This window comes from Phoca vitulina, unplaced genomic scaffold (assembly GCF_004348235.1).
Source record: "Phoca vitulina isolate PV1807 unplaced genomic scaffold, GSC_HSeal_1.0 scaffold5, whole genome shotgun sequence".
NCBI lineage: Eukaryota > Metazoa > Chordata > Mammalia > Carnivora > Phocidae > Phoca > Phoca vitulina.
This window is the reverse complement of record NW_022589708.1, coordinates 11289590-11316952: the sequence shown is the minus strand read 5'-3', so window position 1 is coordinate 11316952 and position 27363 is coordinate 11289590. Positions and strand designations below refer to the sequence as shown.

General features: G+C 50.6%; 1 long non-coding RNA gene across 1 annotated transcript in view; it reads right to left on the bottom strand.

The window, feature by feature from the left end:
- LOC116631508 overlaps positions 1-23751 on the bottom strand; it is a 49507-nt gene extending 25756 nt beyond the window's left edge. The window contains exon 1 of the long non-coding RNA XR_004299199.1: positions 23649-23751. This is a non-coding gene — a long non-coding RNA (uncharacterized LOC116631508). The remainder of the gene's footprint in view (positions 1-23648) is intronic.
- Between the last annotated feature and the right edge of the window lie 3612 nt (positions 23752-27363).

Below are 27363 nucleotides of genomic sequence, written 5' to 3'. Positions count from 1 at the left end.
CACTTTCGCTCCCTGCCTCCCCATCGCCGAAGAGGCTGTTTTGCCTTGAATCACAGGGGCCCATGCAGACTACCTGCGGTCCAAATGTGCGTGTGACAATGGACACTCCTCTGCTGGCTGCCCGGTGTTACTTCAGTCGCTGCTGGACGGATGGGCTCCGTTCCAAGTGGGGAAGAACCACACCTCGCAGAGGACAGTTTTTACAGGGCCGTCTCCTCGCCGCACACAGAATGTCTCATCCCTTGGCCAGGGTGGGAGCCGAACGGGGGCAGATCGCTCCTGAGTATCAGAGCACTGGTTTCTCCCGCAGCATCCGCTCTCTGGTCTCAGGGACAGAACCTCAGGGATCCTGGCCGTCGGCTCCCCCCCACCGCCCACCCCGCTCGTTTCTGCCACGTGTGGGCCTGGCGTTTGCAGCCCGGCAGCTGTTGGAACACGGTAAATCCATTCACATCCTGACATATCCCGATGACTAACACGGGCTTAGCGAGGAAACAGAAGCGTCTGACAAGCAGAAACAACTGAATTACTTGTGGAGGGGTGAGGAAATGACACCCCAACGGGCTTGATCTCACCATTTGGTTTGGACTGGGGAGCTGACCAGGGGGAGGCCGCCGGATGTCCTTGCAGTCATCCACCATCATTAATTCCGAGCAAAAGAGGAGCAGGGCCGGTGTTTGGGGAGCAGACGTAAGACGGATAAGGAGATGGTGGTCTTGAGACCCTACTAGACGTGAAAATAAATCACTCAGACCCCAAGACTTGACGTGAGAGGCAGTCTCGTTTGCAGGTTGGAGTGTGGGCTTTGGAATCAGACAGAGCTGCCTCTGCCATTTCTTCTATGACCAAGCCATGTAACCTTAAGCCTCTGTTTCCTCATTTGTAAAACGGGAATAATAATAGGGCTCCTCCCTAACGGGTCTGTTTTCAGGAACGACTGAGACTGCTGTATAAAGCACTTAGCAGGGGCGCTGGGTGGCTCCGTCGTAAGCGTCTGCCTTCGGCTCAGGTCATGGTCCCGGGGTCCTGGGATCGAGCCCCGCATCGGGCTCCCTGCTCCGCGGGAAGCCTGCTTCTCCCTCTCCCACTCCCCCGCTTGTGTTCCTGCTCTCGCTGTCTCTCTCTCTCTGTCAAATAAATAAATAAAATCTTTAAAAAAAAAAAAAAAAAGCACTTAGCATATGTGTGTATGAAGCGTGGTATATAATAAGCACCTAATTAACGTAGGTATTAATCATAATAGTATATTTTCAACAGAAGATAATGAACTTGGTGTTCGTCCACACGTGCAGACAGGTAACGGAGAATTCACCTTGGGCTAACTAACCCAGCTCCTAAAAGAGTGTGGAATCAAAAGGAACCTCAACACTTACTGCTTCAAAACACACTTTCTCACCAAGATCCCCAGCCCCACCTGCATCAGAAGCTCCGCCAGGAGGAGAAATAGAGAACCGTCTAAGGCTTGAAGGTGTCAGGGCACCACCAGACTTTGTGTCCTCAGTCAGACCTCCGAAAACACTCCCACCTCACGTGGAACACCATTAAGAACATGTTCCCACGTATTCCATAAATTACAGGGCAGCAGTATGCAGGGATCATCAGCCATAGTGTTTGGGATGTTTCATCCTGCAGAATCTACTGGACTGGATATGATTAACAAGTATTATACAAATAAAGTATTATATGCTACATTAAGTGCACACAATTCCATTCCCCTGGAACAGGGATTACCATAATCTTCACTTATGAAATGCACCTACGCATGACGTTCCATTCTTTGTGGACATCTTTTTTTTTTTTTTAAGATTTTATTTTTAAGTAATCTCTACACCCATTGTGGGGCTCAAACCCACAATTCTGAGATCAAGAGTTGCACACTCCACCAACTGAGCCAGCCAGGCACCCCCACATCTTAAGTCCATCTGTCAGAACCCATCAGAGCCTCCTCCCCAAGCCAGTAGAATGAGAATGAATGGCTTGTTCACACCTGTTTCTATCCCACAAAGTCAGCCGGGAGGTCAGGAATGTGGCCCTTTATAGCAACGCTGGTCGAATGAAAGCACGAATTACCAGACTAGTAACTAGTGATAAGCTGGAGAGAATGTGACACGGAGAGATATGAATCGGATTTTGCAGAAGGGTGGAAGTGGGAAACTTTGGAAGAATTCAACGTGCTTCATGAAGGACTTCCTGTTGTGACCTCCTGCTGACCACACCAGGGCAGGGCTGTGCCAAGCTGTCCGCAGGTCCGTCCGTCCATCCCCGTCCCTCTGGCCCAACTCCAGCTCACTCTTCTCATCCTCTCCTGGCCTTCCCTTGGGCCTGTGGTTGGAGCCTAAGTGTTGCTTTGGGTCTTCCTGTGAAGTTCATCACTACAGAGGCTTGTCCCTCTCCATGCCATGTTTTAGTTGCAGCCCATATTTTTTTCTGATTGACAAAAACTATGAAAACTGACATGCTTCCTGGTCCTCTCTATCCCACAGTCGCCCAGCAAACACTCACGCTTGCTGTCTTGGACTGGGTCTTGTCTCCTCTTTCTCATTCTCCTCCACTGACATCCCTTATTTGCTCTGGCAGCCGTATACCCAGGGAACATTCGAGTCCTGTACTGACCCAGGGTAACTAAGAATATGCTGAGCCTCAGGTCTCCATATTTCCTTAAAGCCTTCCCCCTTGCCTTAGTTCTAACCCCGTTGACTATTTATAGACACCAATCAGCACAAAGCTGTTTGAAGGGCTGCCCCTTCCTTCTACCTCCCTCAGAGCTGTCTCCAAGAATTGAAAGCAAGAGATTCACTGAAACACATTTCACTGATTTATTATTAATTGTCCCTTAGGTGGGCACAGAAAGTACCAAGCAGAGGCAGGGATGCATGACTTGTGGTCACTGAAAAACATTCAAGTGTCTGCCCAGGTCCCGAATTTATACCATGAACAGGGGAGCCAAAAGGAAGAAACAAAAGTCACAGAGATCGGATGGGAAGTAGAGAGGGAAAAGGAGGAGGCAGGAGCTTGATGAGGAGTGGGAACAAAACAGGGAAGCTTGCTGGACAGGGAAGAGGGAGGCTTTCTTGGAAGTGAAGCCAAACTCTACCATCAGGGTGTGGGATCCAGAAAACTCTCACCAGTCAACATGAGTAAGAGCCCACCAGCAGAAAGACAAATGCTGCTTCTGGCCCCAGAAACAGGCATGGACAGCCAAGGAAAGCAGATTCTTATCTTCTGGACAAGGGCCCGGCAACACACCAGCTCAGAAAACATATTAACAAGAAAGGGACATTGGGGCAGCCGGAACGTTGTTACTGCCAGCAAAGCATGTCGGAAGCTCCCACCTGTAGAAGAAAAGCAAACACACACCTCACCACACACACACATTCACACAAGCACACACACTGTGAAAAAATAAAATGGCACCTCACTCCCTGATGACGCCCAAACAAGGCAGAGACGGTGACACGCAACCAGACCTGAGAGGCCTCTTCCCAGTGATTCAGTTGTTGTGGGCTGATTTCTATTTCCCAGAGCAACTTATTTGGGAAAAGGGGCCTTTTACTGTTGATATTTTATGAATGGGCCAGAACCATACAGATAATAGTGAACAATACAAACTTGATTTTGCAGAGTCTGAACAACACCCCTTGGCTGTCACTCCTTAGGATTCTCCTTCCTGCTCCCCCAGAGTTGTTCTATTTTTTATTGATTAGCATGCATGAGCCCCTTCTTAGGGCAAGGGACTGAATCTAGCAGAGATACCATGTTATTTTCATTCCCTGAGAATTTCATGGGTTTGGTCCCCCATGGTGTGCTGGGCAGGGGGTATGACTGTCTTCCAACATTGAGGAAGATGCTTGTGCTATTCACTGACTTACCCTTCCAGCAGCGAGTCGTCCGTTCAGACTTCACCTAATCAGTGTGCCGACATCAGTAACACACCTTTTAGGGAGCCCGCAAAACCGAGGGTCCTTTCGGACCACTGGGTGAATGTGGCATAAATCAACTATTAGGATAAAAAAGATCTGAGTGGTATGGGCACCTGCCTGGCTCAGTCGGGAGAGCATATGACTCTTGATGTCAGGGTCATGAGTTTGAGCTCCATGTTGGGCATAGAGCTTACTTTAAAAAAAAAAAAGATCTGGATGGTATGTGAGGTACATGTGTCTTCGAGTGGTATCGCTGATCTTCATCTCTTCTGAATGCTAATCTTTGTTAAAAGACACAGTAACGGGGCGCCTGAGTGGCTCAGTCATTAAGCGTCTGCCTTCGGCTCGGGTCATGATCCCAGGGTCCTGGGATCGAGCCCCACATCGGGCTCCCTGCTCAGTGGGGAGCCTGCTTCCCCCTCCCACTCCCCCTGCTTGTGTTCCCTCTCTCGCTGTATCTCTCTCTGTCAAATAAATAAATAAATAATCTTTAAAAAAATAAAAATAAAAGACACAGTAACTCTGACCAGCCTGTAACATGGGAGTGTTTAACGTAGTCCTAATTTCAAAAGCAACCTGCTAGACTAGCAGGGCAGAATGTTCATCTTGTTAGGAAACTGAACTGCCCTCTGAAACATTAAATGATGAAGGTGGTAGCCAGGGGCTCAGGGCACAGGGGCCAGGGGGTTGCTTTTCAGTAGGGGGGAGTTTCAGATCACAAGGTAGAAAGATCGGGAGATCTGTTTCACCATAATGTGAATGTACTTAACACTAGTGAAATGTACACTTAAAAATGGTGAAGCTGAGGGACGCCTGGGTGGCTCAGTTGGTCAAGCGTCTGCCTTCGGCTCAGGTCATGATCCCAGGGTCCTGGGATCCAGCCCCACATCGAGGTCCCTGCTCAGCAGGGAGCCTGCTTCTCCCTCTCCTGCTCCCACTCCCCTGGCTCGTTCTCTCTCTCTCACTCTGCCTCTCAAATAAATAAAATCTTTTTAAAAAAATAAAGGGTGGTGTCACTGGCAGGGTCCCCATAAATAAAGATAAGTGGCTTTCCTGACAGGGCCCTCCAGCATGACATCACTGGGATGCCCTGCCAGGAGTATCCACAGGAGAGGGGGCAGCAAGGAGACACAGAGGTTGGCACTTACTGTGGGGCCATCCCAGCAGCTTTATATAAACTACTGCATTTATGTATTTACTCACTTATTTATTTTTAAAGATTTATAAGGGATGGGGTGGCTGGGTGATAGACATTGGGGAGGGTATGTGCTATGGTGAGCGCTGTGAATTGTGTAAGACTGATGAATCACAGACCTGTACCCCTGAAACAAATAATACATTATATGTTAAAAAAAAAAAAAGAAAAAGAAAAAGAAAAGAAAATAGTAGGAAGGGGAAAATGAAGGGGGGGAAATAGGAGGTGGAGACAAACCATGAGAGACTATGGACTCTGAGAAACAAACTGAGGGTTCTAGAGGGGAGGGGGGTGGGGGGATGGGCTAGCCTGGTGATGGGTATTAAAGAGGGCACGTTCTGAATGGAGCACTGGGTGTTATACGCAAACAATGAATCATGGAACACTACATCAAAAACTAATGATGTAATGTATAGTGATTAACAAAATAATAAAATTAAATTTAAAAAATTTATGTGATTTCAACAGCTATAGCAGGGCCAATCTGCGATAACTTTATCCATGTGCACTGGACTCATCAATTGCTGTGTAATTTTTTTTTTTTAAGATTTTATTTATTGGGGCACCTGGGTGGCTCAGTCAGTTGAGTGTCTGCCTTCGGCTCAGGTCATGATCCCAGAGTCCTGGGATTAAGCCCCACGTCGGGCTCCCTGCTCAGCGGAGAGCCTGCTTCTCCCTCTCCCTCTGCCACTCCTCCTGGCTTGTGCTCTCTCTCTCTCTCTCAAATAAACAAATGAAATCTTAAAAAAAAAAAAAAAGATTTTATTTATTTACTTGACAGAGAGAGTCACAGCGAGAGAGGGAACACAAGCAGGGGGAGTGGGAGAGGGAGAAGCAGGCTTCCCGCTGTGCAGGGAGCCCGATGCGGGGCTCGATCCCAGGCCCCTGGGATCATGACCTGAGCCAAAGGCAGACGCTTAACAACTGAGCAACCCAGGCGCCCCTGCTGTGTAATTTAGAGCCTTGACTCTTAGTAACATCATATAAATAAATGATGGAGGTGGGAAAAAAAAGATTTATTTATTTATTTTAGAGAGATAGTGGGGGAGGGAAGGGCTAGAGGGAGAGGGAGAGAGAATCTCAAGCAGACTCCGTGCTGGGTGCAGAGCCCAACTCGGGGCTCAATCCCATGACCCTGAGATCACGACCCTAGCTGAAACCAAGAGTCGGACGCCTGACTGCACCACCCAGGCGCCCCGTAAACTACTGCATTTAATACAACAAATCTATGAAGTGTCTTTTCATTCTGGCCTTTTTTACTATAAAGAAACTGAGCCGCAGAGCCAGCAAATACTCGGGCCCAGGTGACGTGACAAAGACCTGATTTGTGTATCTCCAGAGCCCATGATTTTTCACAATCCTTTTGTCCCTTGACCTACAAAACTACAAAACAGAGAATCAAATATCCAGAGCCCTAAAGTAAGGATTGTTTTTCTGCACCCCATTTGAGAGCTTAATTGTAATGTAACCAGAATTTAGCTGAAAAGCGACCTCAAGTGTATCCCCTAGAGCTGACGTCCACCTGCCCCCCAGGTGTGCTGTGGAAATGAGTCACAGGTGTGCCAAGACCCTGAGCACCCCCTCAGCCATCAGGGTGGCCAGGGCATAGCCTGGGACACAGGAGTCCCTGGGCCAAGGCCCTTCAGGTTCCAAGCAGCTGTGGTATTTACCCTATTGTGTCATATAACGTCACTGCCGATGAGCCATCTGGGACAAAAGTTGGGAGGCACCCTGCCTTGCACTCCGAAGCAAGTGGCTTGGATTAAATCCCACTTCCACCACTTTGTCCTAGCCCAAGCTGACCTCAGTGCGTGCTTCAGTATCCTCATCTCTCAATGGGAATGGAAATAGAATTTACCTCATGGGGTAGTTAAAGAATTAAGTTAGATAAGGGGCACCTGGGTGGCCCAGTCGGCTAAGTCGGACTCTTGATCTAAGCTCAGGTCTTGATCTCACAGTCGTGAGTTCAAGCCCCACACTGGGCTCCACACTGGGCGTGGCGCCTACTTTAAAAAAAAAAAAAAGAAGTAAACTAAAATACATAGAGTTGTCGGTGTACCTTCCAGAAGTAATCTCTCAATGAGACATTAACTGAGCCAATGGGTACAGTCACACAGCCTATGCATGCCCTAACACTACGGCACTATTCACACAAGCTAGGCTACCAATAGCGCCCCCCAGAGTTGTGCAACTATGCATCCCTGACCTTAGTTTTACATTTTAACCTGTAAGTGTCCTTCATCATCGAACTCTAATTTATTTCCCAGCCTCATTACCCCGACTAGCTCCCAGCCCTCCTCCCCATTGAACATCAAACCCAACAGCCCACTTACAACCCTGTGGGTTTTCATGAATGTTCCTGCTGCCTAGGACGTTCCCCTTACTCTTGCCTGCTTCCATTCTTATTCATCCTTTAAGACCCAGCCTAGAGTCACCTCCTCAAGCTTTCGTGATGTCAGAGAGTTGTCCCACCTTCAGTGTTCCTAGAGCACTTTGCAAATACCGTGTTAGAAAAATCAGCTTGTGGGGCGCCTGGGTGGCTCAGTCGTTAAGCGTCAGGTCATAATCTCAGGGTCCTGGGATCGAGCCCTGCATTGGGCTCCCTGCTCAGCGGGAAGCCTGCTTCTCCCTCTCCCACTATCCCTGCCTGTGTTCCTGCTCTTGCTAACTCTCTCTCTCTCTCTCTGTCAAATAAGTAAATTTTTTAAAATTTAAAAAAAAAGAAAAATCAGCTTGTTTTCATGTGGCTCACACCGTTCATCTGCATACAGCCCTCCCTCGCTGACCCATGAATTAGTTCCCTGTGATCTGACAGAATCTTACTCTTCTTCGCATGGACTTGAACTCTTCGCCCTGCTCGTGTGCCAGCCTCTCTACCACCTCACTCATGTAGAAGACGAGTGTGAGTGGGACCCAATATTGTCAAAGACAGTTTGGCATACCAGGCACACAGACCAGCTTCAGGATACAGAAAATACCCTTGACGATGTCTGAGTGAGGCTAAGTTCCCCTGAGTGAGGGACCGAAGACACCAAAAGGTAAAGGGGCCTGCGAAGGCCTCCTGGCGCTCGCGGGCGAGGTCCCCTGGCAGAGAGAGACAGCAGACTGGCGGCGGTTTTGTAAGTTGGGCTTTGTTTGATATGTGACAGTAAAAACCGGGAAATGTGGCCCACTTGCTCTTTTGAAATCCCTCCCTTCGTTATATTGGAATCTCATGTCCCTATGCTTTGTTTCAAACTAAATATCAAAAGTCTCTCGTTTCTGTTATCTCCCTGACAGTTCTTCAATATACTGTATTTAAAACTCTCCGAGGACAAAAAAAATGCACTTTTCAAGTCCTGCTTAGGAGCTTGCCACCCCCCCACCTGTCTTCGTTTCTGAATCTCTGGAATGCTTCATAAAACAAAGGAGAATGTACCAAAAGGTGCTTCTGTGCTATTTTAAATACTTAGAGGAGGTCTCCTCTGTTAAAGAGAAAACAGTACAGACCCAGATGTTCCGCAAGTCACATAATTCAGACCTAATGCTGACGGACCACTAACCGTATCTGCACAAACTCTATCACACATGGTACATGTAATCTCCATGCGTGGTGATTAAAGAAAACGGCCTTCTCCCTGTCAAAATGCCCTCTCCTTACCTGTCCACCCCACCAAACTCGGTAGCTACAGGACCAGAGCTTTATTTTATTTTATTTTTTAAAGATTTTATCTATTTATTTGAGAGAGAGAGAGAGAGCACGAGTGGAGGAAGGGGCAGAGGGAGAGGGAGAAGCAGACTTCCCACTGAGTGCAGAGCCTGACCCGGGGCTCGATCCGAGGACCCCGGGATCATGACCTGAGCTGAAGGCAGACGCTTAACCACCGACTGAGCCACCCAGGTGCCCCTTGTTAGATACTTTTATTTATTTGTTTATTTATTATTTATTTGACAGAGAGAGACACAGCGAGAGAGGGAACACAGGCAGAGGGGGTGGGAGAGAGAGAAGCAGGCTTCCCGCTGAGCAGGGAGCCCGATGCGGGGCTCGATCCCAGGACCCTGGGATCACAACCTGAGCCGAAAGCAGACGCTTAACTACTGAGCCACCCAGGCGCCCCGTTAGATACTTTTAAACGTGCTACTTTTCAGATCACTTTTTCCAAGAGAACATGTGAAGTCACAGTGGATTATTCGGCTGGTGGTGGCCAGCACTGCCTGCTGGGAGGGGCTCGACTTCGGGCCACAGAAACCGACCGAGGGCTCCCTTCTGTCCTCTGCTACTCGCTGCCTTGTGTGAGTGGCTCAGTCGCCTTACACTCGGTTTCCCGCTGTATGGAAAGAGGATGATGAAAACAGGCCCGCCTACCTGGCCACAGAGTTGGGTGGACCGCCCGCACAGCTGCAATGGTGGCCCGAAGCAGTCCCGGCCACGGACAGTTGTGGCCCGGGCGAGAGGCCCTGGCCCTGGGGCAGCTACGGCAGACCTGGCATGCTGCTGCCCAAGGTCTCGTCCCCTCCCCTCTTTCCCTTTCACCGAATCTGGATTGGGCTTGGAGGAACCACCTGCCCAGTAAAATACTCACCTCCCACACACCCTGGCAGCTGGCTGTGGCCGCGCGACCCAAGTCTGGCCAAGGAACCGAAAGAGAACATGTCTGGGTGACTCTTCTTTTTTCAACCACTTCTTATGTTAGGCTTTGGAAATGCAAGCATTTACATGATTTGAAAGGCAAAAAGTATGAAATTCAGAGCTGTCTCACCTCCATCTTTGCCTCCCTGCCTTGTTCCCTTGTCCCTCTCCAGTCATTCGTGTTTCTTTTCCCTGTGTCTCCCTTGCGAGTATGAGCAGGTGCATGTGCGTGCATGCGTGCGCATAAAAGGATATATATCAACACTATCTACATGGATGCCTATGCTGTTCTTGTTCTTTATTTCATATTCTTGGCGATCTTTATTTCATAATCTTGGCGATCACCCCATAGCTGTATGGGTAGTGCTTCCTCTTTCTTTTTTACTGCACAGTATTTGATTGTGTGGCTATACTATGAGTTATCCAAACAGTCCCTTATTGATGGACACCTGGGTTATTTCCAGGGGGTTTTTTTAAATCACCAATTATGCCACAGTAAGTAATCTTCTGCATGAGTCATTTTGTATTATGCCTGATACCATTCGGGACAGATTCCTAGAAGTGGGATTGCTGGTTGAAGGGCACTAGCATGAGTAACTGTGCTCTTTCTTGCCAACTTCTGGGCCACGGGAGTCGTGCCACTTTGATTTGCAAAGCTTTTTGTTTGCCCTCTGCTCTTTCTCCATCTTCTTTCTTCCTGCCTAGGACCCAGAGTTGGTTCTAGAGAGCCTTCTCACAATCTTGAGGATGAAAGTCACACCCCAAGGATAGCAAAGCCGGAAGGCAAAAGAGCTCCCCAAGGCCTGTCCAACCCACCAGTCCAGTCCTTCGCTGCCCACCACTGCCCTTGCTGCTGTGGGAGAAATATAAACCCTCACCTGTATGGCCCTATTACTCACAGCCAAAGACAACCATGATCACTTAGATACCGAGTAGATCTAATTAAAATGATGTTACGTTATTTGAAAAGCTTGTAAGTGATTAGTGAGTTGGTACTTACTACGAGCTCCACTGTCCAATATGGTAGCTACTAGTCCCATGTGGCCATTTAAATTCAAATTAAATAAAATTAAAATGTCAGTGCCTCGATTGCACTAGCCACGTTTCAAGAGCTCAAGAGACACAGGACCCTGCTGGACAGCCATGACTGAACATCGCCATTATTGCAGAAAGTTCTGCATCGCTGATCCGAAATTCGAGGTAGCACTGTGGGGTCACTCCAGTGCCATTCTGATGCCCGCCTATATGTGCTAAAGTATCACTGGAAACGTCATTCGTGTGAGATTAGGTTTATCTATCAATTGCTTAATCCAATGTCATGATATGAAGTGTGACCTCCTTCAGCTTCCCCCATTGTGGAAAAACCCACCCCCTGTGTCTTTCTGCCTCCTCGTCAAGGACGTCTGTGCTGTGGGGATGGCCCAGACCAACGTTCCCTTCTAAGGTGTAGCCTTATACACAGCACAACTGCATCTTCCAGGAACAAAGTTTGTAGGCCAAAAGTATAAATACACAGGCAAAGTCAGAAAACTCAATCACCAGATAGGATTAATCAGCGTATTGCAAAGAAGAGATGATTTCATCAAAAATGCAGAAAACAGCCCGGGACATGAAAAGCACCAAAGAAGTGAGGTCTGAGGAAATGTCAGAGCAGAAAGCCCACAGCTTTCGAGAAAGGGCCTTTCTACCTCCACTTCGGTCTTGAAGGGAAAAGCAAGGACTGAGATGCAGAAAGGAAGAAGGACATTTGCAAATTCCTGAAGCTTTGGGGGTTTTCACACAGTGTGGATGCCCATATTGTGTGATCAGATAAAGTGGAATCATCTGTCAGCCTGTCTGTTCACATAGCTATGCTATTCATAGAAAACGTACCTCTTACCCCAAATAAACACCATATGCGTCTTCTCTTACCTAATTGGCTGCATGTTTCCTCGGGACCTGTGGCATGCATGGGGAGGAGGTGATGCTGGGTGGCCTCAAGCGGCTACTTTGGACTTTTGTGTAGAGCATTCTTCAGGGATGTCAAGAGCAATAGGGAACCATGTTAATTAATAAATTTGAAATGAGTTTTGACTCCTGCCATATACGGCATCACGAGAAAGGAAAAGCGACAGCACCATCCTTTGGACTCCAGAGACACCATTGGTCACCTCCTCATGCCCTCGCAGCCTGAGTTACGTGGTCCACCCCGGTAGCCCCCACCTCGCAGACACCTGTAACTGCCCTCTCCTTCCTCCTCAGCAAGCCTACGTAACTCAGCTGTGCACCCAACCATGTCTGCACCCCAACATGCAGGTCCCAGGAGCTTTAATAGATGCAGAGTCTCAGCTTGGGACAGCGAAAAGGATCTGGAGAAGGATGGTGGTGCCAGTTGCACACCCGTGTGAAAGAACTTAATGCCACCGAACCGTACACTTGAAAAAGGTTAACGTGGTAAATTTCATGCCGTGTGTACTTTACCACAATACAGTTTAAAAAAACTGCTCACTGTTGCTGGCTGGTGTCACTTTAATTCAAGGGGACAAACAGCACGTGGACATTTGGCACCAGCCATCAACCCCAACATACCCCCTAGCCTTGCACTTTCCCACTCTTCAGATGACTCTGCACACTTTCTCCCATCTCCTCCTGCACTCTTACCCCTCGGCTCTCTCTCCAGCCTCAGTGAGCAACTGTGAGCAATCAACAGACACTCCCTTATCTTCCTATTGACAAGACCACCAGCCTACCCCTACCTCCGGCCAGATTCTGCACCTTCCCTCCCGTTAATGAGGGAGGAGATGTCCTGCTTTTATCAAAAACTCTCTGACTTTTTGGCTCGCTGCATCCGAGAGAGCAAGGTGGCTCACCGGCAGCTCTACGGGGCCATCTGAGGAAATGTGGCCAGGGTTCTCGTTCTTGCTGCCTCCGCTCAAACCGAACGATGTGTGATCTGGGAATACAGCCTCAATATGGGAACTCTGGGGGGGTCTCCGGCAGTGTGCGAAGGATACAGGCTGCAGTAAGGGGACTAGGTGAACTTCCCTGAATAGGTCATCCAGGATACCCGCCTTAACTGCAGATACCCAGGCCACCTACCTTAGTGCTCTTTGTAGATAAATAAAAATACTTCAATTTGCGACGCCGGATGGTTTAGTCGGTTAAGTGGCTGCCTTCGGCTCAGGTCATGATCCCGGGGTCCTGGGATCGAGCCCCGCATCGGGCTCTGTGCTCAGTGAGGAGTCTGCTTGAGGATTCTCTCCCTCTCCCTCTGCCCGCCCCCACCGCCGCTCTCTTTTTCTCTCTAAAATAAATAAATAAATCTTTTTTTTTTTTTTTAAAGAAATGTCAGGGGCACTTGGGTGGCCCAGTCGGTTTAGCATCTGCCTTGAGCTCCGGTCATGATCCCGGAGTCCAGGGATTGAGTCCTGCGTCCGGCTCCCTGCTCAGCGGGGAGCCTGCTTCTCCCTCTGCCATTTACCCTGCTTGTGCTCTTGCTCTCACTCTCTCAAATAAATAAATAAAATCTTTAAAAAAATAAACAAATGTCTGTTGTTTAAGCCACCTAGTCCATAGTCATTTGTCATGGTAGCTCAAGCTAAGTACTGAAGTTGGGAAATCCTGCAAATTGTTAAAGAAATTGGACAGCAATCTCCTTCCCGCCTCTGAGCCTTTGCATGAACTAATCCCTTGGCCTAGAACTTTCTCTACTCTCTGCATGTCTCACTCCTTCAAGTCATTCATAGCCTGCCTTAGATCTTGTTTTCCCAGAGAAGTCCTTTCTGATCCCCCATTCTCAAGTAGTACCTCCCCCCTATCATTCTCTATCGTATCCTATTTTAATTTTCCAAATGTGCTACCTGGTAGTTTTCTTGTTTCATCTGTTTATCATGTTTCTCTCACTAAAATTAAGTTTCTTTTTTTTAATTTTTAATTTTTTAAAGATTTTATTTATTTATTTGACAGAGAGACAGCAAGAGAGGGAACATAAGCAGGGGGAGCGGCAGAGGCAGAGGGAGAAGCAGACTCCCCGAAGAGCAGGGAGCCCAATGCGGGACTCGATCCCAGGACCCCAGAATCATGACCTGAGCCGAAGGCAGACGCTTAACCGACTGAGCCACCCAGGTGCCCCTAAAATTAAGTTTCTTAATAGCAGAAATCTTTATCTGACTTGCTCACCAGGGTCTAATAAGTGCTTGTTGCATAGTTGGTACTCAATGAACCCCTGGGGAACAAATGATTTTTCCAGTTGATTTGGCTTGATTGCAAAAATATGTGTATCTATTATTACATTGTATAAGCAATAGGTAGCTCAGGACATTTAAAGCTGATTACCACAGTCACCACTCTCAAGCAGCTTACAATTGCTTAAGAAGGATAAAAACGTGTTTTTACACACCTTAGGGAGAAGAGTACATGCGCTATACAGGGATGGTCTGGCTTCATGTGGGGAGGGGCACTCACTGAGTTGTGAGATAATCCGTGTGAGATGCCCAGCAGGAGGGGCGCCTGGGTGGCTCAGTCAGTTGGAACGACCGACTCTTGGTTTCGGCTCAGGTCATGATCTTAGTGTCATGAGATCAAGCCCCACATCAGGCTCTGCGCCCAGCTTGGAGTCTGCTTGAGATTCTCTCTTCCTCTCCCTCTGCCCCTCCCCCCACTCAGGCTCTCTGAAAATAAATAAATAGATCTTTTTAAAAAAAGAGAGAGAGAGAGAGAGATGCCTAGCAGGGTAAGAGCCGAAAGGCAGCATCGGACTCTGGAGCCCAGACTAGTGAGGCTCGAATCCCAGCTCAGCCACTTCAAGCTGTGTGACCTTGAACTGGACTTTTTCTCTCTCTGTGCTTCAGTTTCCTCATCTACAACACAGACGTAATGAAAGCATCCGTGTCCGGGCCTTGCTGTGGATTCAAGCGAGTTACATGAGGTAAAGGGCATGGCTCCAGAGGACACTATCGGCCTGGCCTTCTGTATTCTAAGGAAGGCGAGGTCACGCAGGACTAGACAGGGATGGTGGAAGGGCTGACTTCTGAGAGAAGGTGAAGTTCAACAAAAAGGCCGATGAGGGCCTTCTCCGTGGAAAGGTTATGTTGTACGTGAGAGAAGACGCACCACAGCCCGGAGCATCGCCTAGGAATAGGGTCGGGCAAACGTCAATTTTACCCCATTCACCCATCTATGTAAAGAAGGATGGTTTTTTGTTTTTTGGGGTTTTTTTGAAGGAGAGCCGCTGATAGGACCATGGTCATCTGCTGATCCTATTACATCAGAAAACATGAGAGAGCTGGTCACCACATCACAATATCACTTTCTTCCTAGTTTTTTTTTTTTTTTTTTCTTTTTTTTTTTCTTTTGTTAAAAAAAAAAAAAAAAAGGACTTGAACTCATTGGGTTCTACCCTTACTGCCATGTGAGTCCATTCCCTCACCCCTGAAATGAGAATGATAGAGCCTGCCCTCTGTCCTGTCAAGGAGCGGTACCTGAGTCAGGACCCGTGCAAGGTTAGGGAGGGTTAGGGAGATACATCAGAGATGTCAGACAGCTTTATCGCTGTGGTCTTTTCCTAAAAACCCCACCCAGGGTTTTGGTCAGAAATATTATACGCAGGGCGCCTGGGTGGCTCAGTTGGTTAAGCGACTGCCTTCGGCTCAGGTCATGATCCTGGAGTCCCGGGATCGAGTCCTGCATCGGGCTCCCTGCTCGGCAGGGAGTCTGCTTCTCCCTCTGACCCTCCTCCCTCTCATGCTCTCTGTCTCTCATTCTCTCTCTCTCAAATAAATAAATAAAATCTTTAAAAAAAAAAAAAGAAATATTATATGCAGGGCACCTGGGTGGCTCAGTGGGTTAAGCGACTGCCTTCGTCTCAGGTCATGATCCCAGGGTCCTGGGATCAAGTCCCACGTCGGGCTCCCTGCCCAGCGGGGAGTCTGCTTGAGATTCTCTCTCTCGCTCTGTCCCTCCCCGCCCCCCGTTCTCTTTCTCTCTCTAAAATAAATAAATAAAATCTTTTTAAAAAAAGAAATATATGCAAAGCATTTTAATGTAGAGGAACTAAAGAACTTGGACTTTCTCTAGCTGCATGGTTCGGAGAAGAAGAGAGAAGGCAGGCCCGCACTAAGAGGCCGGCTCCAGAGCTGGAGGCAGAGACGGACACACCGGCGTCAGGGACAAGCGGACACTGCTTCTGTCACATGCCGTGGCCGTGTCCTCGCCCGTCCGGAGCATCCGCATCCACTCTTTTCAAAGGCGGAGCCAGACACAGGATCCATCCCCAAAAGGAAATACCAACAAAATAGCCTCTCCTTATTTCTTGAAAGGAAAAACTGACTTCCTCTGACTGTTTAGTCTAATGAGCAGGAATCTGGGAACCTCTGGCTCCATCCTATGCATTGTGAGGTTGGGGAAAATTCTGCAGGACTTGCAAGCCATCCAAGTCAAACTTGAGAGGCGGTATGACGAGAATTTCTTTAAGTTGCGGACATTTCAAGACATGTCAATCCATCTATTTTTAGCCTCCCTGTCCTTACTTTTCTTTCGCCCCACGGACGGGGACTGAACAGCAAGAACGATACTCTCTCAAAAGAATAGCTCCTGGGAGAGCGAAGGAGACCAGCAACCAGAGGAAGAACCCCGTCCTAGCCCCAGAGTGCTCCCAGCCTTGGCTGTCCTCCCGGAAAGGCCGCCTGAGCAAAATGAAGACAGGAGGCAGCTTCCCGGCCTGAGGGCAGCCCACTTCTCCCACCTCGGTGGGGTTGAGCACCCCGCGTACTCCCCGACTTCTGTTCCTGGCAGGTGCACCGGACAGAGTTCCTAAGTTAAGGGCATCTCAACAGTGGCCAAGAGCGGAGGCCAAAGCTGGGCTTCTGGTGTCATGAGGAGAACACGGCCCGTGGAAGAAGGTGGGGCTCAGGCTGGGAAGGACTGCATTGGGGCCCTAGGGTGGAATGACCCACAGAGGCCAAGGCTCCTGGTATCTAATCAAGAACAAGATAAGAAGGAGGATGAAAGTCCCATTCTCCCAGCTGTGGGATATTTAGGGAAACTGGAGGTTGGAGGGGGTGTCCTTTCAGAAAGCTCCTGGAAAAGATGGGGGAGTTAGAGAAAGCATGGCAAAAACCAAAAAAACGAAAATCAAAAAACCCAGAGCGGGTAAGGGACAAAGAGAGAAGCAGGGAGGGCCGGTGAGTGGGGGGCTGAGAAGCCCAGGGGAGGGCAAGGGCGGGGGGGGGGGGGGGGGGGGGGGGGGCGGGGGGGGGGGAGGAGCAGCTCTGCTGGAGGAGGGGCTGGCTGGCTGCAGCCCAGAAACCTTCGCTCAAAGGACTCTTTTGAGTTTAATCCTCCCCCAGGACTGTGGAAGGGGGAAAAAAAGGAAGGGAGAAACAAGTCAAAAGTCCCGGGAGGAAGGAGCTTTGTGTTGTAAAGGACTACCTCTTGGGCCTGTCCCCAATTTTCTGGGTTTTGTTCCTGGTTTAAAAGAAGTTTTATGTCACCCATGAGAGTCTGCATTTTTGTGGGATTCAAATATTCCTTAATTAGGTGTTGTCTCTTTACAGAAAGAAAAGACGGCTTTTATTTCATTTTACTTTGCCATTTTAATTTACTCCCTTTCGTGTTTAATAACTAGGTAGGGAAATGTTAAACAGCTGCTGTAAAATATTACAAACCCTGCTTCCTGGGAATGTTGGGAAGGAACTTTCTAGAGCCATCTCCCTCCCAGAGAGGAGCCCCGTGGGAGTGGACCCACAGGTCCCAGCTTCGGGGTAAAGGTGGAAGGAGGGGAGGTGCGCCCTTTCGCTCCACCCCACCCGGCCGCCCTCACTCCAGAGTGGGCTTCGGCCGAGGTCTGAATGCAGAGGGAGCGTGAGGGGAGCTGAGAGACACACACCCACCTCCACCGGGTGACCCGTTTGTCCCTTTCCTCAGGCACCACCTTCTGTGCAGTGCGGACACTATCTATGCAGATCCAGAGGATCTGCCCTGTGAGGCTCGGGAAAATCAGGAAAGAAAAAAAAAAATCACAACAGGAAAGCAGAAGTGGCCAGAAAAACGTCTCTGGCCTTGGTCTCCTGGACACTGCCTTTCTTACTCTGCCCCAAGTCTGAGGAAGACCACATACGAGGGATGGGGCTGCCGTTTGCACATAGCTGGGAAAGTAAGGGGGGCCGACCCTTCGGCCAAGGGTCGGTAGCCAGCTGCAAACTGCCCAAGCTTCCCAAGGGATCTGGAACACAAGTGGCAGGGCAGGGCAGGGCACCGGTTTCCGTCGGCTGAGCTGCGTATGACGCTTATACGCTCATTTTGCTGGTAAAGGAGCCTGTCATAAAATGTAATACTGACTATAAAACAAATCAGCGCTTTGAAACGACTCGCTTCAGATGTTTTCATAAATCCCTAATGGCTCAGGCACTGCCTGCTATTGATAATATTAATGTGTTAATAGTGCCTCTGAAGCAGCAGTATTGGGTAGGGCTGGACACACACGCACGCGCGCGCGCGCACACGGGAACACACGATGCTCTGGCTCACCCTTGAATTCCAGCTGCACTTGGTTGACCTCGGAAAGCCAGATCCCAGTGAGAAATGTGATATTTAAATCATTGGCTGAGCTCCCCTTTCGTTTAAAGTGTTTTACATCGGTTCATAAAAAGCTGTCTTATATAGGTATCTATGAACATATAAAAAAAGCATGCAAGCACACCTCTGTTCCCAGCAGCATTACTCACAACAGCCAAAAAGGTGGAAACAACCCAAATGTCCATTGATGGATGAACAGATAAATAAAATGTCATAGATCCGTGTGCTGGAATATCACTCAGCCATAAAAAGGAATGGAGATCTGACACCTGCTACAACATGGATGAACCTTGAGGACATTAGGCTCAGTGGGAAAAGCCAGTCACAGAAGGACGCATACTGTATGGCTTCACTTACGTGAGGTGCCCAGAGCGGTGAGATTTCACGGAGACACAAAGTAGAACAGAGGCTATCAGTGCCTAGAAGAAGAGGGTACACAGTCTGTTTGGGAAGATGACACAGTTCTGGAGATGGGGGTGCTGATGGGTACCCAACACAGGGAATGCACTCAGTGTCACAGAACTATATACTTAAAAATGGTTCACATGGTAAATTTCATGTTATATTTATTTTACCGGAATTTTTCAAATGGGAGGAGAAAAGCATGTGAGTGATGGACTTGAGGCTTCTCTCCAGCCTTCCATGCCCCTCCGCACCCCCCCCCACCGCCTTGTGTCCCTCTGCACAGGGCCTGCAGCTCTGTGTCCAGGCCCTGGAGCTACACGGACACCCAAGGCTGAACCAGCCATGCTGGGGTTCCTTTGTCCTTAAGAAAATGACAAGTGGGGGCACCTGGGTGGCTCAGTTGGTTAAGCGACTGCCTTCGGCTCAGGTCATGATCCTGGAGTCCCAGGATCGAGTCCCGCATCGGGCTCCCTGCTCAGCAGGGAGTCTGCTTCTCCCTCTGACCCTCCCCCCTCTCATGCTCTCTCTCTCTGTCTCATTCTCTCTCTCAAATAAATAAAAATCTTAAAAAAAAAAAATGACAAGTGTTGGGGCACCTGGCTGGCTCAGTGGATGGAACATTTGACTCTCCATCTCAAGGCTGTGAGTTTGAGCCCCATGTTGGGTGTAGAGATTATTTATTTACTTGACAGAGAGAGAGGGAGAGAGGGCATTCGAGCGCAAGTGAGGGGGGGGGAGCGGCAGGCAGAGGGAGAGGGAGAAGCAGGCTTCCCACTAAGCAGGGAGCCTGATGTGGGGCTCAATCCCAGGACCCCAGGATCATGACCTGAGCTGAAGGCAGACACTTAACTGAGCCACCCAGGCACCCCTTAAAAATAAAATCTTAAAAAAAAAAAGAGAAAGAGGAAGGTTTTGTATCTGCACTTCCCAGACACCCAAGCAGCCCAGGGAAGTCTTCCCATGAAAACCCCATTCCAAACTCAAAAAGGAACTTAAGGAAACAAGAATGACATTTTTCATGATGCAATTTCTCTGCTCCTCTCTAACTGGCATCACTCAGGTGGGAGAAATCTCAGAAAATCAACGCTCCAGTCTCCCTGCCTGTGGCCACAGATGCTGGAGATTTTTCGAGGTACATTTCTATGGAAGGCAGAGAGGGGTGGCCCAATCTGAGGCTGGCGCCTATCCAGAAGTTTCTCTCAGTAACACAACAGACACTGGACACAGACCACAGGTTTTGCTAACTTGTTCTTTGGGGTCAATTTATTTAAGAAATGACCAGAGCATGGGGTGCCAGTCTGGCTAGGTCAGTAGAGCATGTGACTCTTGATCTTGGGGCTGTGAGTTCGAGCCTCATGTTGGGTGTAGAGATTACTTAAAAATAAAATCTTTAGGGGGTGCCTTAGGTGGCTCATTTGGTTAAGCATCTGCCTTCAGCTCAGGTCATGATCTCAGGGTTCTGGGATTGAGCCCCACATCAGGCTTCTCCCTTGGTGGGGAGTCTGCTTCTCCCTCTCCCTCTGCCCCTCCCTACCATTTGTGTTCTCTCTCACTCTCTCCCTCTCAAATAAATAAGTAAAATCTTTAAAAAAAAAAAATTTTAGAAAAAAAATGGACAGAGCAGTCAAACCCTCACCCTCTCCCCCTGAAAGGAGAAAAACATTGGCATAATCCTTCTCATTAAAAGTCTCCCTGGATCCTCCTTTGAATTTCCCTTATACTCCATTACCCGAACCAGGCAGCCAAGAGCTCCTGGGTCCCCTCACACAGGCTTTGGCCCAGTTTGCATCTATAACACGTCGGTGCCAGTTCTCCCTGCAGGTAGGAAAGGTGAAACCCACAGCTGGTATGAGAAGCATGTTCGGAGCCCTCCATAGAGATGAGGACAGAATGGAGCGTGGTGCCTATAAATTTTCAGGCTGATGGGCCCAACGGCAAGTACCCCCAAACACACAAAAAAGGGGAGCCGGCCAGAAGAGTCCTACACAGCCTATAGGGGGAGCCCCACTGGAAGAAGGTGGGGAGAAGAGCACACAGAGCACAGGGCTCCCAATATAGAGGGACGGCCTCAGGTGGGATGGCCCCAGGGTGCAGCCCAGTTGAGGTAGCCAGTACAGAGCCTGAGATGTGAGCCAGTTACTCGGTTAAAAGCCGTTAGGACTTGGAGCAGGGAGAGAGATGCATAATCTGAGTATCACTAAGAAAACTTTGCAGCCAGCAGCCATATTTTCTAAATCAACCACTTCACCAAATTCCCTGCCAGCTCCTAAAATCCTTGCCTGACTTGCCTTCCTTTCTCCAAATGATTTTATTAAACAGTGCTGGAGGTGGGGGGTGGGAAGGGGAGAAGTAGAGAAAGAACTCAGGGGTGAATTACATTTTAATTTTATTTTAAATGCAGTCTTTCTCAGTTTTGTTTCCTTCAAGTATGTCCTAAATTTGGTTGGGTCCAGGATGGGTAGATGTGTAGGCGGCCCTGATCATTTGCCAGGTTGGATTTAAATGTGCTATAATAGTGTGTGTGTGTGTGTGTGTGTGTGTGTGTGTAGACTTATCTGATCAAATATACACTTAATATGCACAGGTATACCAGATTATACCAGAGCAGAAACATGTCAACTCCAAAAAGTATTTGTGTTTACAGTATTTGGAGATAAATTTTTAAAAAATCGTATTTTGCTTTGTGCATACACATTTGGTTTTGCTTGTAATTCTTCTGGAAGCTTGACCGTTTTAACTACTTCAGCATGGACTCACTTGAGGGGCAGGGAGAGTATGCAAAGCTGCAAAGTGCTTTCATATTTAAAAGGGGCTTCTCCAGGATTGCTGACCTGTGGGTTGATAGTTTTCCTCTGGATCCATTTCCTGTTTTTCAGGCTGGACCCAAGGTCTCAGACTATCCGGGGTCGGTTGGCAGCAGCTGGGGGTCTCAGCGGGACCTCTGCAATTCAAGGGGGCCTACTCCGAGACAGGATCTGAGCTACCGCCTGCCTCTTTCTCATCCTTGTGTCCAGCAGGCACTAGGCTGCCTAAGACCCAGGGGGTTGAGGGCCAAGTGACCAGTGAGTCAACTTTACAAAAAGGAGGCTGGAAAAAGGAACAGAATGAGTTTAGGTTGGTGAGACCCTAGGGAAGCAGGAGAAAAGGGGGAGACTGAGGAAGCTGGAGGCTTAAGCACTCTCCCAGGAGCCCAAACAAGGAGTTGTCAGGGGTTTTGGCTCAACAGACTGGAGGCCTCAGGAGAGCCCATGTCTGGGTCCCTGACAAGCTAAGCTGCCAGCCCCAGGAGCACAACCACAGCCAGCTGAATCCAGTCCCCACAGGACAAACCCTGTCACCAAGCAGCCACCCCCTGATGCACTCTCTGGGCCCAGAGCACAAACACTCCAAACTGATTGAGTCTGTACGGAAACCACAGGTCGGAAGATCACCAACAAGGCAACAACCACCTCTACACATTCACTACCTCCAAGTATTTCACTGAATCAAACACGCCTGGCCACAAAAACCAGTGGAGAAATTTAAGACCTTCTTCTCAAAAACACAGATACACGGGGGCCCACCTAGGAGGGTAACCTCAAGGACCCCCATGGACCAAGGGCTTCTGGAAGCTCAGTCGTGGGGTGTACTCCCGTGGGCCTTTTCCTAACCTCGCAGTTGTCCCCACTCGCCCGCTCCCGGGAGAATCGGATCCTCATCAGTGACCCTTCCTCTCCCCCGGCCCTCCCTGGCCTCGCCGTTTCCTGAGCTGGGATCTCCCGCAGAAGTCGAGCGTTTCCTGTGCTGGAAGGACTTCTCCCACTTGGAGCGGAAACTGGGTCTGGGGCAAGGGCGCAGGGGCGCGTCGCCCCCCGTTTCTGGCCCGGGAGGCGACACCCGTCAGGTCCGCACGGTATTTGGCGGGCGCCGGGGCCTGTGGGGGAAGGTGGTTACACTCGAAAGGAATCACGACTCCTCGTGGAGCCTTTGCTCGCGTCGCTGCGCACGCTCGGGTTCCTGCCCGGCTTTCGGCAACTCCCCCTCCTCCCTAACCACGCGGCTCGTAATCTGTGGGCCGCCGCCGTCCCCAAATTAAAGCGCTTTTGCAGCCTGGACACCCAGCGAGCTGCCCCCGCGCGCCAGGCCCGCACCTCCTGCCCGCGCTCGCCTCCCCGCCCCGGCAGCTGAGATGGATGTGATTCCACGCACATCCTGCGCACACACACACGTGCGCACACACGCAGTCGCCCTCAGCGCCGCCCGCACACACGCACGAGCCTGGACGCTTTCCTTTTGTGCTCGCTTTGCAGGACGCGCTTCCCTGCCCCTGGCTTCTGCTTTTCGCTCCTTCCTCTCCTCTGCTGCGCCCCTGCGAGTCCCCCGGGCCTGGCACCGGCCCCGCAGCCCCTCCGCCCCCGCGGGGCCCCTCGCCCGCTCCGCCGGGGAGAAGGGCGGCAGCGGAGTCGCCCCGCGCGCCCAGCGTCGGCCGGGGTCGGCGGGCAGCTGGGGCCGCAGGGCTGGCCTCGGGCCTGCGCCCTGTTTGTTTTCCCTTCGCCCCCTGAATGCTAGATTAAGACGTAAAGATTATCCGCGCCGAATAATGCCGGGAGTCAACACTCGAGCAAACAAAAGTGCTTGCACAACTCCGCCAACCCCGCTGGGACCCGGGCCGCGGGCTGGGGGAGAGAACACGCTCCTCGCTGCTAATTACAAATAAATGATGATGTGCTCACTAAGTAATTGATTTAATGAAGTTCCTATGAAACTATTAAACCCGGGTGGAGGTCAGGCTGGAGGCGCCCCAGAGCGCCCATTGTGGGCTGTTTAACTCCGCCAGGCTCCTCGGAAAGACATCGGGGCTAATAGGTGAAGTCACAGCTGCTCGCGCTGACTTCTCGGAGCGCCCGGCCGGCCGCGGGCACCCTCGCGCCCTCCTCCTGTCGCGCCCTCGTGCCCCGCCGCCCGCGCCCCGCGCCGGCCAGCTTACCCACGCCACTCCCAGCCCCGCCGCCAGCTCCCGAGGGCCTCTCCAAAGGGATCCCGGGTCTCGTTAAGAGCGGGAAGTTGAGCGCTGAACTTGTGCGCACCGCCAGCAGTCGGCGGCGTCCACCGCCGCCCACCCCTCCCTCCTCACCCCACCCCCGCCACTTCGTGCAGGAACTGCAGCCAGTGTGCCACGCAGGGTGCTCGCGCGCTCTTGGCAAGGTGCCTGGAACCCGAGCGTGTGCCCAGTGCACTGGCTAGGGCGGGGGCGGAGGGGGTTGAGTTGTACATGAGTGTGCGTGTGTGTGTGTGTGTGAGAGAGAGAGAGAGTGTGTGTGTGTGTGTGTGTGCGCGCGCGCGCGCGCGCGCCCTTGCGTTTCAGGCCAAAAGGCCACGTTTTTACATCCTTTACCCTGGCCTGCGGCCTGTTCGTGCAAAAAAGTAGTAGAGGCAGGGAGAAGGGGGCCGAAGAAAAAGGTGCAAAAAAGATCACCCAAGGGGGCAGTTGGACATGGGAGCCCTAGTCTTGGGGTTTGCAGACCAGCTGCGGGAGAAGGGGGCTGGTCTGGCACAGCCCTTTCTCCTCATCCCCACCTCCCACTTCTGCCAGCGCCCTGACCTGGCCTGGCGGTTCCGCCCTAGAGCGACGCCCCCAGCTCCCAGTGGGGCTGACTGTGTAGGCCGCAGGCCCGAGGCTACCTCCCTCCCCCTCGCACACGGAGCCCAGCCCCTGCAGGAAGGTGGGAACTTCTTCTTCTGCGGGATGGCTCTGGTGGGAAATGTAACCTCCCCTTATCTCTTAGCCTGGGGGGACCCCTGAGGGGACACAGCCCCTAGATGGAGAAGCAGACATTGCAAACGCATCTAAAGTTAAGTATGCTAACCCCCTGCACTCCGCAGCAAGGGCACGACAGAGCGTTTGGCTGCATCTTCCCTCCCCTTCCGGGTACCTTGTAATGAAAGAGAAAGCCCATGTCCGTCTGGGACTCCACACCAGGGGCAGGGCCGCCCGTGGGGCTTCTCGCCGAAGAAGTCAATCGGCCAGGGTCCCCTGCACCCCTCTACCCAGCCAAGTCTTGTCTCTCCTTGTCAAGAACGGAGAGTTCACAAAGTTTCTTAAAGTACTCATTTCATTTATGTCACAGTTAGTAAGCGTCTTCACTTTTTTTTTTTAATATTAGTAATTTCCAGCTGCTGAAATCAACTTCCATTTGATTTTGAGTCAAACGCTTGGCCTTGGGGAAGAGGGGAGGTTTTGGCACGGTTCTCTGCTCCCTTGAAAGAGCACTGCACTGGGTCTGGGTCTTTGGTCTTCCCATCGCCTGGAGGGAATATTAACAAAAATCTTCCCTTGAGGGAGGCTTGCTTGAGGTCTCAGTTTCACCATCTGTAAATTGGAGCGGAGGTCCTCGGCGAAGCTCCTTTGGGCTTTGTGATCTGGGAAGGGGACCTTAAGGGCGAGGGGGAAGTCAGTGAAGACGCCTGCTTGCACCAAGCTTTTGTCTTTCTTTGTGCAAGCTGGCCCCTTTGTACAATAACGCCCCGCCAGACGGCCTAATGGATTTTTGCAGGGCTGGGGGGGGGGCGGGTAATTTTCTCCACGCAGGAGCAGACGAAAGTGAGCGTTCCAACCCAGCGAGTCCCCGCGTGGCCCTTGTTGGCTAAACTGCACTCTCCCAAATGTGCCCAAAGTGGTGCACCTCCCCGGGCTCAGGGCAGATGTTCCCATTTTGTTCCCGCCTCCCCTGCCCTCACCCCAGGCCCTCGTATTCCTTTAACGCCTGCTGAGGACTGCCTCCCTGCTGCCCTTAATGTAGCATGGGCCCTTCTCTTCAGCCTCCAAATGAGAAGTGACATTTGCACTCGGCTCAGCCAACGCGTGAGCACAGCGCAGGGACACAGGCCCATTGACCGAGCGCGGCCGAGGGGCCGGCGGGCTCGGCGGCATCCGAAGCGGCCTTAATTAATACCATCTTAAATAGTCCAGCAGCCACCGAAGACAAAGTTGAAGAAAGACTTTAAGGCTGAGTGCCCCTCGACAAGCTCTTTTTCCCCGTGTCATTCAATATTTAATGCGCCCGCTTCTAATGCTACTACTGGTGGTCCTTTCTCAGCAAGGACATTATTTTTTCACGGTGCCCATAGCCAGGGAAAGCCCTTTAGGCAAAGAAAATCAAAATGTTTGTTGTTTTGGATGACTTATAACTCTTGTTTAACACAAGCACTTTCAGCAAAGTATAACAGGCGCAGCCTCCAAAGCAAACAACACAATCCTTGTGACAGAGTCGGACACAAAAAGCACATTGTCTTGCGGACTACCCCTTTTCTCTGGTGCTAGATGGGGGCCTGTCTCCGAGTGAACACCACGATGCCATTTCACTTTTGAACTATTGTTTTTGAGTTATGCCATGTGGTCAAAAGGAGCGAGAAGGGGGTTGTTTCCAGGCTCATAAGACAAACGAGTTGCCTTTTCATTGAAATCCCCCCGCGATCCTTGAAAACGGAGTTTAAATGTCACCTCCGCCTTTCTAATGGGCACAGGGCTGGAGGCGACCCTTCAAAGCGCCTGGGTGATAAACGACCCTTATTAAATATAGCCGGGACCGCTGGGAAAGTCCCGCGCCCGGGCCAGCACGTGGAAGAGCGCCCCTCGCTGGAGGGCCCGGGAGAGGCCGGGCCTCCCCTGCAACCCGCGAGGCCCCGGCGGCCGGCCCGGCCCGGCTCCGGCTCCGGGGGGCGGGGGAGGTGGGCGAGACCCGGTGAGGGGGGCCAGTTGTAATACAACTTCTTATCTGCCGCCCCCAACACGCCCGTGCGCCCCCATCCCCAGAGGCTCGGCGTGAAAGCTCGGTGCATTTCCCCCTGACTTCTTTTTGTCCGTTGCCGAGTGGCGTCTGCAAGTCTGAGCTGCAAAGTTACTGATTTGCAGGCTGCATGTTAAGGCAGCCCATGTAAGTAATTTCTCCGGGCACCCCAGCAAAGGAGAACAAATCGCTGACAAAGGCGAGCGCTTTCGATTCAGCGGCGTCGTTAAGGCAACCCCAAAGTATTCCTCCTATAATAAGTTCCACTTCAAAGGGTTTCTCATTCAGCGGTGACTGCTTCGCACTTTTATTAAGTCCGGGCTTTTTCACTCGGAGGAATCATCTGTTTGGTTATTTTTCATCGTGTTTATTTTTCACCATTCACACAGTACTTGTATTAAATAAACAAAGAACAATCGCTCTGCAAATAAAAGTACTTAGGTGGGGAGAGAAGGAAGAGGAACTGGAACCCGGGTGCCCCCCGCTCGGTCCCCTCCTCTAAGTGCGCCCACCCCACCCCCACCCGGCTTTCTCTCTTCCTCTCCCCTGTCTCCCTCTCCCCTTTCTCGCGAGCTAGCAGGTTCAATGGGCGATCGTAACAACAAGTGGGTGGAAAGACTTATGTTATTATATAGGTCGTGCGTGTCATATTATATGGGCAACATTATATGTAATACGTGTATTTCCGACGAGGTGAAAATCGAGGGCGCTAAGTTGGCATGAAAGTACAGGTCACTGCAACTGTATCTTAATAGAGTGTCTCCAATCGCTGCAGAGCCTCTGCCCGCGACTGCCCTGGCCCAGCCCATTGCCATAGCAATCCTCACGCTCGGCGTGGGTGTGCCATAAAAGCACTAGTTTGAATTTCAAAGAACATGTCTTTGAACTTCTCCCTGCCTGATTAGGCACTTGTGC